The sequence below is a fragment of the Rhipicephalus sanguineus genome, chromosome 8 (assembly GCF_013339695.2).
Source record: "Rhipicephalus sanguineus isolate Rsan-2018 chromosome 8, BIME_Rsan_1.4, whole genome shotgun sequence".
NCBI lineage: Eukaryota > Metazoa > Arthropoda > Arachnida > Ixodida > Ixodidae > Rhipicephalus > Rhipicephalus sanguineus.
This window is the reverse complement of record NC_051183.1, coordinates 39,377,596-39,396,166: the sequence shown is the minus strand read 5'-3', so window position 1 is coordinate 39,396,166 and position 18,571 is coordinate 39,377,596. Positions and strand designations below refer to the sequence as shown.

Sequence of the window (18,571 nt, the reverse complement as noted above, 5' to 3'; positions counted from 1 at the left end):
CATGGTAATCGTCGAGAAAAAAGTCAGGGTACCTGCAAGTCCGGTAAGATATGTCTTTCATTTATTACTGTGACGAAGAAGGAGAACACTCAGAGCCCGGCACCTGAAGATATCACCATAAATGTAAGGTACCAAAGAAAGCATTATGGCCATAAAGCAGAAATTCAGCACTTGAGGATGAGTGACAAAGAAAAGGCCAACGGGGTTAACCAACGTAGCAGAGGACCTGGAGCGTGGTGTGCCCATGAAAACCATATTGAATAATATAAGAACATCTGTTGGGGGCATGTAAGCTGAGGCCAGCACATTTGGCAGAACGCATAACTCTGCATAACATCAAACGGCAGTTTCACATTGCTGCTCCTGAACAGTGTCACACCAATGATGCTGTCAGTGTAGATATGTGGGTGAAAGCAATGTAAGACAAAGGTGAAACACTTGTCTGTCTGTAGACAACCCCCGAAGGGGGTCCACCGCAGTTGCTGGCCGCGCCCACGCCGGTACTGGAAGACCGTGGCCCTCCGCCCGTTCGCAGGCCTCCTGGACCCAACTGGTACTTTTGGTGCAACAGATTTTGCCCTTGCTTTGATGACAGAGCCACAAAAAGAGCTGTTAGAAGAATTGGGCATGGGCACTGTGTGTCTTGACTCAACACATGGAACTACAGGGTAACAGTTTGAGCTGACCACTCTTCTAGTGCTAGATGAAGTGGGATAAGGTATACCTATAGCCTATTTCATCTGCAACAGGATGAATGAGGAAAACTTGGCAGCTTTTTCAGGTCTCTTGAGTGTGCCATCAACGAAAAAGTGGCTGCTAAGACATTTATGTCTGATGACGCCTCACAATTTTACAAGGCATGGTCGTCAGTTATGGGTGTTCCTCAGCAGAAACTTCTCTGCACCTGGCATGTGGATAGGAATTGGCAGAAGAAGATACATGAGTGTGTAGAAAAACAACTGAGGCCAGACGTGTACCACAACGTGCGACTCCTTTTAGAGTTCCTTGACCAGCAAGAATTTGAAAAGTATCTTCAATCATTCCTTGACACTGAGGAAGAAAAACTGAGGGATTTTCTGAAGTACTTCAAGGACAACTATGCAGTTAGACCTCAAGAGCGGGCCTACTGCTTTAGGACGAGGGCAGGTATCAACACCAACATGCACCTTGAGAGCATGCACAGGACGATGAAGCACAGCATGCTGGAGGGAAAGAAGAATAAGCGTGTTGATAAACTAATTTCTGCACTCATGGACTTGACATATCATTTTTTGATGAAGAGGGCAATCCAGATGATCAAAGGGCAAGAAGTTGAGTGCAGTTGAAAGGTACCACAGATCTGGCACTGAAATGGCAGGTTGTGCCAAATTAAACGAAGACGGCACGTGGACTGTGCCATCTCAGTCTACTAAAGGGCACTCTTATACAGTGACAAAAGTCGGGGATGCTGCTTGCTGTCCCTTGAGATGCAATGAATGTGCAGTGTGTGCGCACCTGATACACTTCAAAGTGTGCAAGCACATTCACTGTGTGGTCATTGCTAACACATTGTCAAGCACTGACAATAACGACTATGAGAGCCCACCTGAAACAGTAACTGAAACGAGTCGGGCATTGCACATAGTGCAAAGCATTGCAAAGCTGGAGGCGGCCACAACAGTGCCGAGCCAAAAGTCATGAATCGATCTCGGCCGCGGCGGTCACATTTCGATGGAGGCGAAATGGTAGAAGCCCGTGTACGTACGATGGCAGTGCACGTTAAAGAACACCAGATGGTCTATAGAACACCAGATGGTCAAAATTTCCGGAGCCCTCGACTACAGCGTGCCTTTACCTACCTCGTGGTTTTGGCACGTAAAACCCCAGAAATTATTATTATTATTGCCAATGATGACCACATGCCTCAACAAATATGAAAAGTACTATGTGTTGATGTTGGCACTGGACCGAGGTTTCCACTAAATATAAAATTTAAGTCACTCATATGTCTCATCTGCTCTATCTGACACAACTGCTGCTGTAATTAATAATTGACTGGAATGCAAAGTGTTCGATTGGTGAATGTGCTGACCTGCCCATTTCTCACTTATGATTTCTCATTTCAGATATTGTATTACTGATTGTAGAGGTGTTAAATGACATTGATTTCCCAAAGCTATGGAGGAACCAAACCAGCATTTTAATAAAGCCTTATTGTCAAAGCTTAACCTGGTTGTGTCTTCCTGTGTTGATAATGCATACTTGTGCATGCGGTTTCTGCACTACATTCATTACAGTAATGCAATGCAGTTTCATTTCAAGCCACGAGGACAGAGTCAGAATCGATTTAGATCTGTTTCTTTCTTTATGAATGCTTAGATTATTATTGTTGTTGTTATTATTATTATTATTATTATTATTATTATTATTATTATTATTATTATTATTATTATTATTATTATTATTATTGCAGCGGTATTTGCACACGTTTTCTGGCTACGGCGCGAATCCTTTATTACAGTACAGAGGAGAGCTCGATCAACATCGACATCGTCTGCAATGGCGGATTGTTTATTTGCAATTTGCAGCGTTTGCGCGATGTAAATTGTTCTTTCGCTAGTTTCTTGTACGCGGTAATGTTAACATTAACGCTCGCTATCGAGTTTAGGGTATGTCTTCTCACACGTGAAGGTGTGGTGCCTTTTTCACCCGTGGATATTCGTACTCGACTCCGCTCGCCCGCCATAGCAGGTGAGGTCATTGGTAAGATACACGTTCCGATGCAACTTCCAATTCAACATTGTGCTTTGTATGAGTGTCATGCTCTGCGCTTTCGATAGGTATCGAGCTCTTTGATCGTTAACTTGCGCTAGATGTGGTATCGAGCCAGTCGAGCTCTGAAAAATCATTTCCGATGATCGGGACACGATCGTGAACGTGCATGAACGCGCGGGTACCACACAAAATATAAGCTAAAGCTGTGCAGCAAATTCAGATGTACTAGGTATTGCCGCGAACAAATATTGCTTTGCTAATGGGCGTCGATGACTGCCCAGCCCCCCCCCCCCCCTCTTTTTTTTTTTGTACATACATGTAAACCGTGATTTCAATTTGACAGCTTTGCTTTGAAGGCGCTTTTAGTGCTATAATGGAAGCGATAGCTTGCTTTTGATGACCTCTGCGCTGTCAGTGCATCAGGACATTGCATTATTGATGAGACAGAATTGTTCACGTCCAACACCCCTCGCAACGTAAAGCTTTTGAAAATTCTTGCGCTACACTTGCTCGTTTTCACGAAAGGGGGTGTTTTTGGAAGAGTTCAAACCTAAAGACGCTGATTTCTTCTTATCAGTGCTAGAGTTACTGACTACGCTACCTAAAGGTAGCATATGCAGTAACTAATCAGTGCCTGCCAGCAGCGCACCAATTGAGGGTGTGTTCTGTATAACTTCGTGCAAAAAAAAAAAAGAAAAAAATCAGAACTAAACGCACAGTAGAACTTGCTACCACTGAGCTGCAAGTCGGGTTGAACTTTCGATTCAAGTGCGAGCTTTCATTCGACTACATTAAACCCTTTCAGACGCGATCTATGAAGAACTGCCTGTAATTCGTCAGAGTTGCACATTATCTCAAGGGACTCGACGTTGCAACAAAAATATTGTCATGTATGTGCTTTATAGTAACTAATCTTGATTAAACTGCAATTGCATTGAACCTGAAGTCATTCATGTTCTGCTTTTTGCAAAAATAGAATGAAATCTCAGGCTAGAAATACAGTACTAATTTTTCTTTTTTTGGTTATGATCATTTCGAGCAAAGATAAATTATACTTTTTAGGTGACTTGGAAAAAGCGGAACATCAAACATGGTAGTGCCTTCTGCTAATTGACTATATTTAACAGTACACTGCAAAATGAAGTTGAAAACAGATCTATTACACAGGAGGTTCAATTTATCCACTCTTAAATGTATCTTGTTCTTTCTTAGCCACTAGTCAACACGACTAGCAAAAACATGTGATGTAGACAGTTGTATACAAAGCGTCTCAAACAGTTATAGAAAGAATGGTGTGCTAAAAGCTGCAGCAAGACAGAGTACGACTTTGCGAAACTGCAGTCGTAAGTGCCGCCGCTTTAGGTTTACAGGTTGATCCATCCACGGCTTGGATGTAGACCATACTTAGAAACTAACTCGGATGATACCGTTGTCACATGGTGCACTGCTGATCGCAATTAAGCCCAATCAGGGTCAAATTTCTCAACAGTGATTGACTCGTTTCTGCAACTTGCATACAGTAAATAATCACAGTAGAGAAATTCTACCCAGTCAGGTCCCATCGTGATCAAAATTGACAGTATGACACCCATAATACATATTTGTCTGGGAGGCCAACTTTCGGATATACAGGTCTTACTAGAAAAGAAAAACTAGATACATTGTTCGATAGCAGCCTATTAACATGTTGGCTCACGCACTTTTTCAAGCACATTCAAGACGTGGCATGAAACTCTTGCTAAACTCTTCTCACTCAGTTTGTACCAATCAGCTTATTTGCCATGTTATATACAAACAGATGCGGTCACCTATAGTGCACACTATGGGCTCACTTTCTTGAGCTAAATTTTCGTGACGTACAGCCTGACACTTAGAAACACCATGTGGCTCTCTTGTTTGCAGTTCATCCGCCTTGGTGCAGTTGGCCTGCCTTGCAAACTCATAAACGGCATTGTGTGTTGCTGCCATGTCTTCCGTTACTTTCTCTCAGTAGCATGAACGAACTATCCGCACCCGTTTTGTCTGCACTACAACGGAGATGCCTCAACTTCAGCCTATGTTAACCCCCACTGCCTTTCAAGGAACTATGTCAACAATGCCAGCACTATGTGCTGCTGGGCCTCATAACATAAGCTTGCTCAGTGGCACAAACTGTCCATATACTTTTGCCCCACAATGCAACTGTGCCATTCTCAGTGGTCCGTATTGGGAAGCACTCCAGATCTACAAACACTATGATGTGCTGTTGGCTGCTAGAAAATGACTCGTTTATAACAGCGGAGTTTTGCACAACATAGAAAGGGTTATGAATGTAAAAATGGCCATCCACTCCCATTTGTTGCACAAAGCTACGAGAAAATTCATATGGATTTCTCATAAAGAACAGCATTTTAGTTGGCGAAAAATTTGACATGGTCCACAGTTTGAACTCGAGAACGACTTTTTTTCGGGGTGGTCGCTCTACCATTTAAGCTAACCAGTATGCTAGTAATCAAAGTGCGAGGGCAAATTCAGTTTGAAGCGCATGGACACTGAATATGACAAATGAGTTCTGTGGAAAGCACAGTAGGTATAAGTAGCTTATAACCAGCTGCAAGTAATGTTTTTTCTTTCAAGTTTGATTTTCATAAATAGATATTAACGCAGAATCTTCTGCTAAAAGCTGCTGCACGTTTCCACAGGACCCATTTGCCACATTCTGTGTGCTTTGACTTTTCAACTAATTGGCCCTTACACTGCCCATTGCTAGCCTACTGGCTATCTCAGTTGTAGAGAAACAGCCCTGGAAAGGTGTTGGTTCCAGGCTTGAGCCCAGGAACAGTACGAATTTTTTGTCTTCCTTTCTGAGAAATCAGTATGGATTTCCTGGTAGCCTTGTACAAAACAGGTGGATGGCCATTTTTCAATTCAAAATAACTTGTTCTCTACACAGATGATGTATGCGAACACAACTGTGATGCCTTGAATCATGTCTGGACGAGCTGGGCTTGGAGCATGTAGCCAAATGTGATGGTAGGAGCTCCAAGTGAATGTTCTCAAATGTTCATTGTTCCAGTGCTCCCAGAACGAGGAAAAAGCTGGGACACAGCACTGTGTGCCTTGGCTTCTTTCCTCGCACTGTGACATAATGAAGTAGTACCAACTAGCCCAGTTCATTGCGCTCTAAAATGTGTTTAGCTACTTGTGATGCCGTTCAGACCAATCTGCTTGGCACATTCACAGGTAGCAATAGAACAGAGGGCTGCCGAGATAGCAAAGCCATAAATGCAAGGCCTGCGCGTGCACATCTGAGCTTGCAGAGATAGTGTCCTGCATAGGTCACTTGCTTGATGAATGTGCAATAAATGCAATTTTTTGGGCAATAAAGGTGTGATGACATATGCAATTTCTACATTTATTTGCTGCAATACAGAAACGTTCTCGATTTGTTCGAGTAGTGATTAGCATTTATGAAAGATAATTAATGCAAGGTCATGCTATATGTATTACTTTCAATTGAAAGACCCTGTGGCACAATCTTAATTATACAAAAGTAATATACAGCCAGCAGAGTCAACATGCGCCGCACAACTCCTCTCAAGTTTCAAGGAGGCTATCTGGGTAACAGTTGGGAGCATTCGCAACCAGCCGGACAACACATGGGTGGCCCTGAAAAGGGCCGTTTCATGGCAGGCAGCATTTGCCAAGTTTCAGTAAGGTTGAAAGTCGGGTGAATTGGTGACAGAGCATCTGAACATGTAAAGCAGCGCACAGAAAAAAAGACACAAGAGGATTAATATGATTCAACAGGACAACTGTTGCACTTGCCACTAGTTTATTCTTTTAAAAAATATGTATATAGTACATACCCACAAGTGCACCACATGCAACAATGACTTTTGCTCATAACGGTGCTTAAAAAAAATTTGAATGTTGTGCACTTGTGCATATGTGTATTACCCCCTCCTTTTTTTCCCTTCAAAATAAGCTAATTGCAAGTGCAGTGGTTGGCCTGTTCAATTGTATTCCTCCTTTCATGTCTTGTTTTTGTGTGCTGCTTTACACATAAGATGATCTAAAGCAGTCTTGGTTCATGTTGGGAAGGTAGGCGAAGGAATTTGCTGCACTCGCAGGACTTCGTGGCCTTTTGTGTTGCAGTGGCTGCACTTCAGCAGCCTGTAGCAGATACCCAGCTCGCTGTGTGCATGTGACTTCACTCCAGGTCCGAAGTCACGGGCAAGAGAACTGACGATGATTTTGGCCAGCTGATCGATCCCTTGGCCTCTGTGCACATGGTACCCATCAATTGCTAAGAACGCACGTCGTGGCTCTTTCGAGGAATTGAGAAACCGATGCTGTAGGAACAAAAAAAATTAGTGCAATTAGGAAAAATGTGATGCATTGAGACAAGAAAGAACTTGCAGATCAACTGAAGTCACTAAACAAAAAGAAAGGGAAGTGAACAACATGGGACCACAGCCTACAGTTTCATAAGATAATGGAAAAATTTGGCAACATAACGTGTTGCTAGTATGCTGCAATGTGAAAATTTTTCACTGCTAGAAGGGGCTCAGCCGGAACTTTTGAAATCAATACACGCTCCTTTGAATGTTTGCATTGCCCCTGTATATGTGGCTTGCACCAATATCACAGCTTGAAATTACATAGCCATCCACCCCGTGTGTCGGAACGGAACTAAAACCAAAAACAAAAACAAAGATATTTTTGGCCGGAACGAAAATAACAAACGTTATCTATTATTTCGTTCCAGAGTGAAACCGAAATATTTTTTATCAGTTTTCAGTTCCCGGGAAAACTTGGTGACCTGGAACAACCGAGGTCATGCAACGTGAGCAATAATACATATGTCAGGGTATAGTGTTAGCGCTTATCTCATGCAAGAATTCCAAAGTAAAGATGTTCAAATTTTATGAAAAATGAAAAGAGTGGCAACCAGAGCTGTTTATATTAATGCAAGTGGACTTTCGTGTGCCAGTCACACTAGTGTGGAGAGGGCATTCTCGGTGCTGAAGTTTGTTTTATCAGAACAGCGGTCTTGCACCCTCGATGACGGGCTGCTTCTGAGAAAATGCTCACTCCCTTGACACAAAACATAGAACCTGCTCAGAAAATTCGTAATTCACTTTTGAGAAATTTAAATACAGTAACTTGGAAGGGTGCTAGTTTTGGGGTTTTGTGTGGCTGGCCCAGAAGCCCCTCAGGGACGAGACCAAGACAGACCAGCAACCATCTTTACTCTGCCGAGCCTCGGCCGCAACTGCCCGCTGCCAGTGGCTGCTGAGTGCGAGCTGCGAGCGCACCATCGCTCATCATTCTCTTCTTCTACGGCCAGCACGCTCGCAGCCACCGCTTCTATACTGCCCCCTCCCCTCCGGTGAAACTGGGGAGGAGGGCGCAGTAGCCGCTATCCTTGGCCACAGCGGACAGCACGTGGCATGCACGACCACACGTCGGCACGGTTCGTCCACCACGTAACCAAGGTCCCGGTGTTGTCCGTGGCAACTGGGGGCTCCGCATCCATTTTCGGGTTAGCAGTCGTCGTGGCAGCCGCCTTGCTGCCACCGTTTGTGGTTGCCTGCTCTTTCCTGTTGCTGACCTCTGGTTCTTCCTTCCTATAAGTGTATAGAAGCGTATAGACAAGTATAAAAGCGGCGGCTGCAAGCGCGTCGTCCGTAGAAGAAAACGAACGATGGCACGCTCGCAGCTCGCAGTTGTGGCCGAGACTCGGCGGAGTAAAGATGGTTGCTGGTTTGTCTTGGTCTCCTCCCTGACAGGTTTCTGGGCCAGCCACAGCCACGACACCCCACATAGCTCGCGCTAGTCTGTAGCAATTCGTCGTACAGTTACTTGCGCTCCTCTGAAGAATGCGGGAAGAACGTGTTTTACCCGTCCCACGTTCTTAAGAGGAGCGCAAGTTCACCACAAATCCTATGTTTTTATCGTTACTTTACCTTCAAATTTTTGCATAAAAATAAGAACCGTTACAAAACATTATTTTTTTAGTTCCGGAACAGAAACGGAACTTTTTTCGGTGGAACGAAACTAAAACCGAAACGAAAAACATTTCGTTCCGACACCCTGCATCCACCATTACGATGAATCACTACTGAAAGCTGACCAACCACCACTGAAGCTATAGTGACAGTACTAGAATATGTACCGTACTTACTCGAATCTAGGCCGCTCTCGATTGTAGGCCGACACTCGAAATTCGCAAGGCCAGAAAAAAAAAATCTTAATCATGGTACTCGAATCTAAGCCAACCCCCCACTTTCGCACATTGTTTTTTATAAAAAAACATCAGCTTAGATTCGAGTAAATACGGCACATGCATTTCAGATTCAATTAATGGTTGCCTGCACATTTGTATAATGCCCCAACTGCTTTGACACTAACGCAAGGAAGCAGCAGCCAACGAAAATAAATATGAATATTTCAGCCTGCCATACATGGAGAACACGTGCAAGCATCCAATGTTCATATGTGAAAGACAACAGTGTTAGAGAAGAGCCTGGTGCGGATAATAGAAGAATTTTGACACAGCAAGCCTGTGATGTACACTTCACTACATAGTCAAAAGTCTGATAAAAACTTGTCAGATGGGGAAGGTACCAGATTAACATATTAGAACGCGCCTCAAATTTTTTAAAAGTACATAAAATTGATGCTTCGGGACCACTATGGCCCCATTGCTCACACTAAAAAAAGCATCAGTGGGGCGCCTATGTATAGCCTATGTGCCACAGCGTGCAGGTAGGGCAAATTACCAAATGTACAGCTAGTTCCACATTTTTCCGATTTCATAAAGATTCCATGAGCAAACATGAAGATTACTACTTTGTAGCAGATAGAGTGTATTCAGATAACATCGGTGCATGTCTGTGGACCCCTTTAATTTCGCTGAAAAAAAAAATATTTTGCTGTATGAGTCCCTAGGGCCACGAAACCAATGTTAGTTTTGCGAAAAAAAAAATTTGCCTAAGTCAAAAAGATTTGGACGGAAGTCTTCACTCAGCAGAACTGCTTTTCGCGAATTTCCCGAAAATACGATTTTGACGAGATCCTACAAAGAAATTATTGCAGCTGCGAGTCAATTTTTCTTGGCTTACTGTGAGTAACGTGCATTTATAAAATGTTATGTTGCAGTTCTGTTGCCCATAACTTATGCAAAAGAAGTTGCAAATACGGCACCCATTGCTCAATAATGCTCTAATTTCAGATTTTTTCACTCCGCGTCTATAATACTCGAAATTTCCCAAATTTTCCAGAGATTTGCCACGCATTAGGTTAACCATTGTGCTAAGTATGATTGCAGAGGATGGTGTCAGACGCAAACCATAAATGCATATGGTAAGAAACGTCTCTAAAAATAAAATACTTCGAAATTCAGTTTAAAAAAAAGGCCATCTTCAATTTTCTTTAAACTCCCCAGAATTAAAGCCAAGCACGTGCTCTAACTTAATCTCTAAAAACATGTTGCATTATTTTTGTTAGATAGGAGTTACAAAGCCACCAAAGTGTCCAAATTGACGTCAAGTTCACACACAACCACTTAAAGGGGTGGTGCCATCAAATTTGTGGCTTGTGCATTCTTTGTTGCAAACATTTCTTATTGATCTAGGAAGCATGAGACACACTCCCAAATTCATGTATTCTCTCGAAACTATTTCACATCGCCTTATTTGTATGAACGACTTTCGGTTTCGGTTTCTGGGCGACAAGTTGGACACCGACATCACCGTGTAGGAAGCTAGAACAAGTGCTACCCACAAAGTTGTGACACATGCAGTGCTGCATTGTCTGCTCTCGCACACAGATGCAAGCAACCGTCCGGACGCCTTCAAAACTTGCTAAAATCCTCCATCATCCGCAGATGGTCGGCGAGCTTTCAACAATGACTGGTAAAACCCGCTTTGTCTACGTAACCCAACAGCAGCACCACATTAGTGAAAAGATGCTGCGTGGAGTTTTGCACAAAACTCTCCACAGAATGGTACTGCACTGTTAAACGGAACGTCTCAAACAAAGGTGAAAACCACCTAACGTTATGGAAATTGCAAGCAGTATTGAATCCATTGCAAGAGACTCTTGTCTGCTGAGACAGTCATTTCATAACAACTGACCTACCTTCATTTTAGAGACTAAAAACATGAATTCACTTCACAAGTGCAACCAGTACTTGCTGGAAGCAATCCACACTAACCAGCTGCTGAACTCACTGAATATTGGCATGACTCTGCTGCTCACTACCCGAGGCCAGCAAATGCTGCAATGACATTGCTGTGCCTATAGTGGGGTACAACTTTAGAAGACAGGAGAGGCCCCGCCCAGATGACCGAAGCGCAGCAGCCAATTGCCTCCGCGATCTAAAGAAATAGTCCCGCTAGGCATGTTAGGCATGTTCTCCGTCGGCGGGGTCACCGGCCGTCCGGCTCATGACGTCACCTGAAGTGCGCGCCTATTGGTGGAGGCTCGTATGCATCCGCCTTTGAGGGGAAAAGTGCCGCTGCCTTCTAAAGTTGTACCCGACTATAGCTAATGAAAGCTGTGATGTTGAGAGGGTTCTTTCAGCTGAGGTACAGAGTCGTCCACTTCCACCTTGAACACCGCACCGTGCGGACCAGCACTCCGCGGAGCGCCTCTCTTGGTTGCTTGGGTAACTAGCGCGTATGCGCAGTGACAGCTCTAGGCGGAGCCTTCGCCGCGTCGTCTGCTAAAGCGCGGCAGCTCTGCCGAATTGTACTTGCTTTGCGGTGAAGCTAACTTCGCTCTTGCTATGCGCATGCAAATCCAGCATCCGGCACGGTTCAGAAGAAGCGAAGCGACTGCACCTTGTTCCGTCTAGCTTTTGCTGCTAGTGTTTTCTTTCATTTCTGGATGCGATCTCACAACCAATAAACCTCGGTCCGTGCATGAGTAAACTTTCACAGCCGCGCTTGAACTCCTACAACTAAGCAACTCAGCTCCTTTGAGCCCAGTAGCCAGAATGTTCCCGCTGCTCACGCAAATGTTTTTGATCAGCTTCAAAGCTAGGCGCCGCAAAATTGGCGATAAATGCATGGTAAGGTCTGACATAACAGCTTTAAATGTGCGAAAGTTTGGATTGTTACTCGCCTGAAAACAAAAGGATGTGAGCAATTTGCCAATTTCAGAGAAGTTACATTACATTCAGGTGTTATCAGCACTGCTGCCTTCATGCGCTAGCGAATTTAACTCGCCAATACGCCGCCCTAATTTGCTACTCATGTGCAACCATGCTTATTCGTACCATTCATGCAGAAAAATGAAGAAGCATTCTAATAGAGTTTTCAGCTGAACTCATATCACGCAATCAGTTCACCAAAGAAGCGCCGCTGACAAATGATTACTTCTGTAAGCAGGCGCTGAATAAAGCTTGACTCCCTTTTTATTGCTAGGTGACCCAAAGCACCGCGTATCGCTTTATATATTTCTTGGCTCAAAACTTTAGCACGAAGCAGAAAGTTTTCCGTGAGCCTTCAATTCACAGCGCAAACTTATATTTTTTTTATTGTCGACTTTGTGTCGCCAAACTTTCAGCTGATGAAAACAACCGTGTGAGTAGCGGGAATATTCTAACTGTACGGCACAAAGCATCTGAGTAGCTTAGTTGCGGGAGTGCCAGCCCGGCTTGGCGATCTCACTCATGCACGGGCCAAGGTTTATTACTTTTAAGATCGCATGCAGAAAAAGAAAACAGTAGGAGAAAAAGCAGTGCGGAACGAGGCGCAGTCGCTGCGCTTCTCGATTTCCATGAGATTAAGTTACCTTCATCGAAGAGCAAGCGCGATTGGGCGGAGCCGCTGCGCTTTAGCAGACGACGCGGCGAAGGCACCACCTACAGTTGTCACTGCGCTTGCGTGCCCCAGCCGCCCGCGAGAGACGCTCCGCGGAGCGTTGGCTGCACGGTGCGGTGCTCAAGGTGGAAGTGGATGCCTCTGAACATCCAAAGGTGAGACAGCTCTCGAATGAAGACCAACATGCTGCACATGCAAATGGCAATGTACGTTAACAAGGACGCGTAAAAAATCGGTGATCAGCTTTTTGTGAATTAAATGTGTCTTTTCCTAGATGTTATCAAGGCTCTTTACTGTCCTTTTGACTTATCAATTTGTGTAAATGTATTTCATGTAGCATTTCTAAACTAAACCCCCCCAAAAACATGCAGTTCAATGATGGTTCCACGAAAAATGTGATTTCTCTCAAATTATCAGCTTGAAAAATAGCACCCAATTTTTACCCTCTAATTTGAAAAAATATAAAACACAAAAACAAACCACCGTAGTTATGCAATTTGTGTTAGAATGCTTTGGCTTCCTGTGCGACACAATTTGTACAAACCGCACCTCTCACCACCAGACAGGCATAGATGAGACTCTGGCTAAGAACATGTGCAAGGTTGTAACCAAGCTGATCATTGCGCATCATAGCAACAATAAGGCCGTCGTCATCACCATGACCAAAAAATAATGACCCACCGATCAAGACAACAAGTGTGTGTGTGTGTACCTTTCATCACATTTACCACCAATCATAACAAGAAACGAGTTCATACATTTGTTCATATTTTTGTGTTATGTGCTAGACAGCTTCACTGGTAACCTGCCTTCACAAAATGGAATGGCTCGAAATTTTTATCACAATTTTACGCACCAATTCAGTCATACACACAACACATTGTAAACAGTGGTAGTTTAGCACAATAGCAATAATACGCCATCAAACGAGCAAGGCCTTATCTATAAGAAAGCAACATTGTGCTTATAAAGCCCCTGTTGCTGTGGTTCGTGTTTGTGCACTCAGCATGTATACGCACTGCGCATAAGCACCACGGCTTGACACAGGTTGCCAGTTCCCTTAGTCACAGTGATGGCAAAGCCGCCTCTCAGCAATCACTCCTTTTGCCTTATAAAAAGCATAGAATAAAGTGGGGATGCCTAATAATATAGATTGTAATATCAAGCACGAATTATGGTGCATGTAAAGAACAGAAGACTGTACAGCAATCCGAATGGCTCCTTTGCACAGTATGAAGGCCTGTCGACCAGGCTGCACAACAAACCGGTTTTTGCAACATTGAAACACATTTTAAAAATGCAAATCCTGTTGAAACTGCAAAAAGTGTGCTAGATTCTATCACTATAATTTACGGTCCTTCCATTTCCACTAGGATATGATAGCACGTTCTAGCCAGTTGTCTGTGTTTCTAACTTAGAATTATTATGTTTAAGCTGTTGCATTAACGTAGACAGAACTTTCAATGGCAAACTTGTAAGGCATATTGGGAAACACCCAATGGCTCTCTATTGATGAATAAACGGCTTTTACAGGGCTCTAAAATTGCCAAAGCTCCGAACGAGTGTGAATATTGGTGTTGAATCCTTCATCTGAGGCAAGCTTTGAGATTGGGCTAGTTGCTAATCCATCTTCAACAAAAAGTGTAGGAGTGGACAACAGACAAAGAAGGAACAAAGACAACCGTTCCCTTCTTTGTCTATTGTACACTGCTGCACTGTTTGTTGACGATGAACTTCGTTTGAGGTTTCTAGTCTCACTGATATAAGTCGTATAAAAGTTCATGCGTGGAATTTTGTAGATTACCCCTGGTAACTTTTATTGCTCCAAGAGGTCTTTAACATGTGTGAGCTGTCATGTTACCTAGTTTTTTGGCATCTGGGAAATTCTCACACAATTAGTGTAAAAAAATCTTGCAAGTGACTCGCTTATTCCCTGCACCATGGGATGCCCACATACTTTTGCTGTTCCCGTTTGTCCTCCCAAAGAATCAAAGTGCTCCTTCGACAAATAGTTTCCAGGAGGTTACCCACAAAATGCGTGAACTGTGACACATCCTACATTAGTGGAACGAAAAGTTCAAACAAACAACAAAACACCATAAAAAGTGCCTTGAGAAAGGCAAGACATGCTCAAACACTGGTGGATAATTATTCATTACTAACCAAGCGATTAATTTGGACACCACTGCTCTAATCGCAATGAAGAAAATCTTTATACATCTGATCTCAAATGTGGTATGTGTGCAACTTACTTTAGCTGTACATGTGTTGACCTACCCAGGATATACACCAGCACCCACTGGCACCTAGGCCATAAATAATCACCCTCTTCGCATTCTTTATTGTGAACAAGGGGCCTATAGTGGTTCTGAAACGTTAATTTTAATTGTTGCCTTTTCAAAAGGTACCTCACATACATGAACCCATTTCGTCGACAGGTTTTCATTCGTCCACTGAAACAGATCGAGATAGCAGTGACCTGTGGGCTTTCATTTATTCAAGGGTAACAAAAGTTACCTAACAACGTCATAGTGAGTTGGTTGTCACTGAGAAGATGCAGACACTGGCGGTTTTCTGAATTTGGTATCACCACATACTGATGTTTCAGTCAAACATTTCTTTTCCCATGCCTTGAAAACACTGTCTTACTCTATTAGTGGCCTTCGGTGAGAAAGGCTAGGATGCTTGTGTCACTACCACTGCCATTGTTGATGAACCATTCCACGGACATTGGAATGGTTTATCAACATTGTCTCTAACATACGAGCCAGCTCATGTGACGGCACATGCAAGCCATGTATTCTCAAATGCCTCTACTAAAAATGGCACCACGTTGCCTCACTCCGCTAAATCTAAATACTGAAAAGCATCCTCACTGTCCATGTATGTCACAGTCTTAAAGAAATAATTTCAAGGCCTTGTTTTCCACTGTGTATAATGGCCACATGCAAGATCACTAAAAGGTGTGCACGTTTTCACTGTATTTGCTTAACGTGCATTGTCACCTTCATTTCGGTATTTTCCCTGTATCTCAACATCGTGTGAACGCCTTGTCAATAACAACAGTCAGGTATTTCAGATGAACGCATATACACGGGAGAAATTGCTAGGAGCACTTACAACTAAGTTTTAAAATTCGTTAGAATGCGGTGCGGACGGTACGCATCTACATACCGCTTTAATCGGGTCTGTTGGCAGTGCAGGTTTACCGTGCAGCAATACGGATATGCCATACCGTCGTGGTCGGCATGTCAGTACTTAACCCGCAAGACCTCTACCGCATCACTTTACCGCAAGCAATGAGCAACTAGCGCGGCTAAAAAGTTCTTAAAAAAAGCTGCGTGCCGACCACGACGGTACGGCATTTCCCTCAGCGGCGCGCACCAGTATGTCAGCGTAAACTTACCTCGGCGTTCAAGATTCGAACACACGGCAGGCGTTTCAGCGTAGCCGTCAGCTTGCGGTTCAGCAAGCGCGTTTTCTTGATCTGGCGCTCTGCATCGGCGTCTTCAGAGCTGGAGCAACGTGGCAGCACTTGAAGACGTATACACCACGGGGGCCACATCGTGCTGCAGTTGCAGAACTAACTTCTAAATGTAAAGAAAATACAACCTTCAGTGACTGATGCCAAGCATCTCACAATTTCAGAATACGTACCCCTATATTGTCGCATATATCTTGAGGGTCCGCGTTGGCACTGCAAACGTCGTTACCACCAACGTACAAAACGACAGTCTACGCGCTGAGAGTGCATCGCAGAGACGGCCTCAGCCATTCGCACAGCGTCAAAACCACCAAAACTAAATGTGCAGGTCTCGACGGATGTTTTCAAGTGAAGGCGACTCCTGCACATGAATTTAACCTGGCTGTCGCCTATCGCTTACACCGCGCAAAGAAGGCATAACTCAAACAAAGCCGGCGACTGCGGTGAGGTACAGGTGAGGGTACGAGTAGAACATAGGCAAGTAAAGGCTGGGGACAAGGCCGAGGAATCGTCGGATCTTTCCCTAGCTACAACAGTACCTGTCTAGGGGCAGGAGTACCTCCCTATGGTAACGTCAGATCCGGTTTCGCGCCAAACCGGGAGAGCCCCGACTCCGGGGATACGCTTTCGGTGCGCGGACGCTGCCTGCATGACATGCGTTTCGCCGGCTGGGCGCTCTCGCGAACAATAGATTGACGTCACTGCTACGTCACGCACGTGTGAGTCACTTGAAGACTTTTTTCCCTAGTGAGTTTTGACTTTTCCCCGTGTCGCCACGGAGTGCCTAGTAGTCACGTGCTTCATGATTTCGTCCCTAATTCCTAGTGGTCTCTTCACCTCCGGCCGGGCGGTCTCCGCGCACGTGTCACGAAGTGTCGTCGGTGTCGTCAAGTAGCCGCAAAAGTCAATACTCCCATGAATGCGACGTTTGTGGCGTTGCCTGTCTTCACTGGAAAAAGTGGAGCCCACATCGCAGCGCACAAATTCGCCGCCGACTACGTGCAGCAGGCGTTCCACAAAGAAAGGTAGTACCCATCGTTTTCAGTTATAGTTGTTGGAAAAGACAGTGTCAGTGCATTTTTATCATCTTTTGTGGTGAGCTGTACAGCACATGACCGCTTCCCGTGCATTCACTGTGCCAGCTAGTTATAATTCGCATGTGCTTCGCGTAGAAAAAAAAAAAGAAAACAGTATGCACAGAGGCACTAATTTTCACAATTTGCTCGATCACACTGAAAGTACTGCCGCTTGCGTCGCTTTTTTGTTTTCCCTCTAAAAACAAAGCAGAGCAATATGTCCGGTGGATACATATGTGTTGAAACAGTGAGCGCACAAGACAGGGACAGTGAAACCGACACATAGAGCGCTACTTCCAACTAACATTTAATGCACTACACTCATCACGTGGTAACATCGAGTGCTTCAGAACAAGACTATCAAAAAAAAATTTAATTTTTTTTCTTCCTTACGCTTTTTTTTTTCTCGCTAAAGATTACAGGCGGTAACGTGCCCATGGAAACAGGGCGACAAAGCGAAAAAACCTTGATACCATACAGAAGTTTTGACCGAGCTCATGAATGCGTTATCAACGGCAAAAACGGCTGTGTGATAATGAGACATTGAGATGAACATGGGTTTTAACAAAAAGCGGATCATCCCAATGAAGAAACAATGATGCGGCTGAACAAAGGAGGCTGTAAAAAGGTATTAAAAATGGCCTTGAAAAGGTAACACTTAAAAGTGAGAACAACAATAAAAGTTTTTGCAAAAACGCACTCTTCTTCGTGAGTGACACAGAGGGCATGCTGACACAGCTGGGTCCGAGCTGTTCTGCACATGATGCATCATATATTTCTCGAGCTATGACAGCCTGGTCAAGAAAGGGGGTACACCGCAAGCTGCACAGTGTAAGGCCATGTTGCCGTCAGACTTTTAAATGTTGCGTGTTCACGCAAGCGATCGTTAATACATTGGCCAGTTTGGCCAATGTAAACCATCCACAAGAGAGCGGAATCTTATACACGATGCAGCATTTGCAAGAAAAAAACCGCGTGGTTGCTTCTTGCAGCATGTCAGCCTTTCACTGTTCACGTTTACACGCTTGCACAGGCCTCCAAAGTTTGTTTTGTGGCGGTAAACACTACCTGACTCCTGCGCACCCTGCAGCTTCTTAATCCTATTGACACTTGGTGCACGTATGGGATAACAGCAGTTTTTGTCATCTCTGTTTTTTGGAGGCACATTACGGGTTTTCTTGAGTCTGTGCAACAAGGTCTCCGCAAGTCACGCAAACTCTGGAAAACGTGTGCTCTCGAAGAAAGATTGGTGTTTGCCAAACCTGTTGACTTTTATTGTTCTTACTTTTTAAGTTTTAACCTTTTAAAGGCTTTTTTTAATACCTTTTGATGACCTCCGCTGTTAAGCCGTATACTTTGTTTCTTCATTTGTATGACCCTTTTTGTTAAAACCCTGTTCATCTCATGTCACATTCACCCAGTCGTTTTTGCCGTTGATAGCA

At 44.1% G+C, this 18,571-nt stretch overlaps 1 long non-coding RNA gene across 1 annotated transcript in view; it reads right to left on the bottom strand.

Moving 5' to 3' along the window:
- Positions 1-3,431: 3,431 nt before the first annotated feature.
- LOC125759407 (uncharacterized) overlaps positions 3,432-18,571 on the bottom strand; it is a 24,222-nt gene continuing 9,082 nt past the window's right edge. The window contains exon 3 of the long non-coding RNA XR_007417070.1: positions 3,432-7,088. This is a non-coding gene — a long non-coding RNA (uncharacterized LOC125759407). The remainder of the gene's footprint in view (positions 7,089-18,571) is intronic.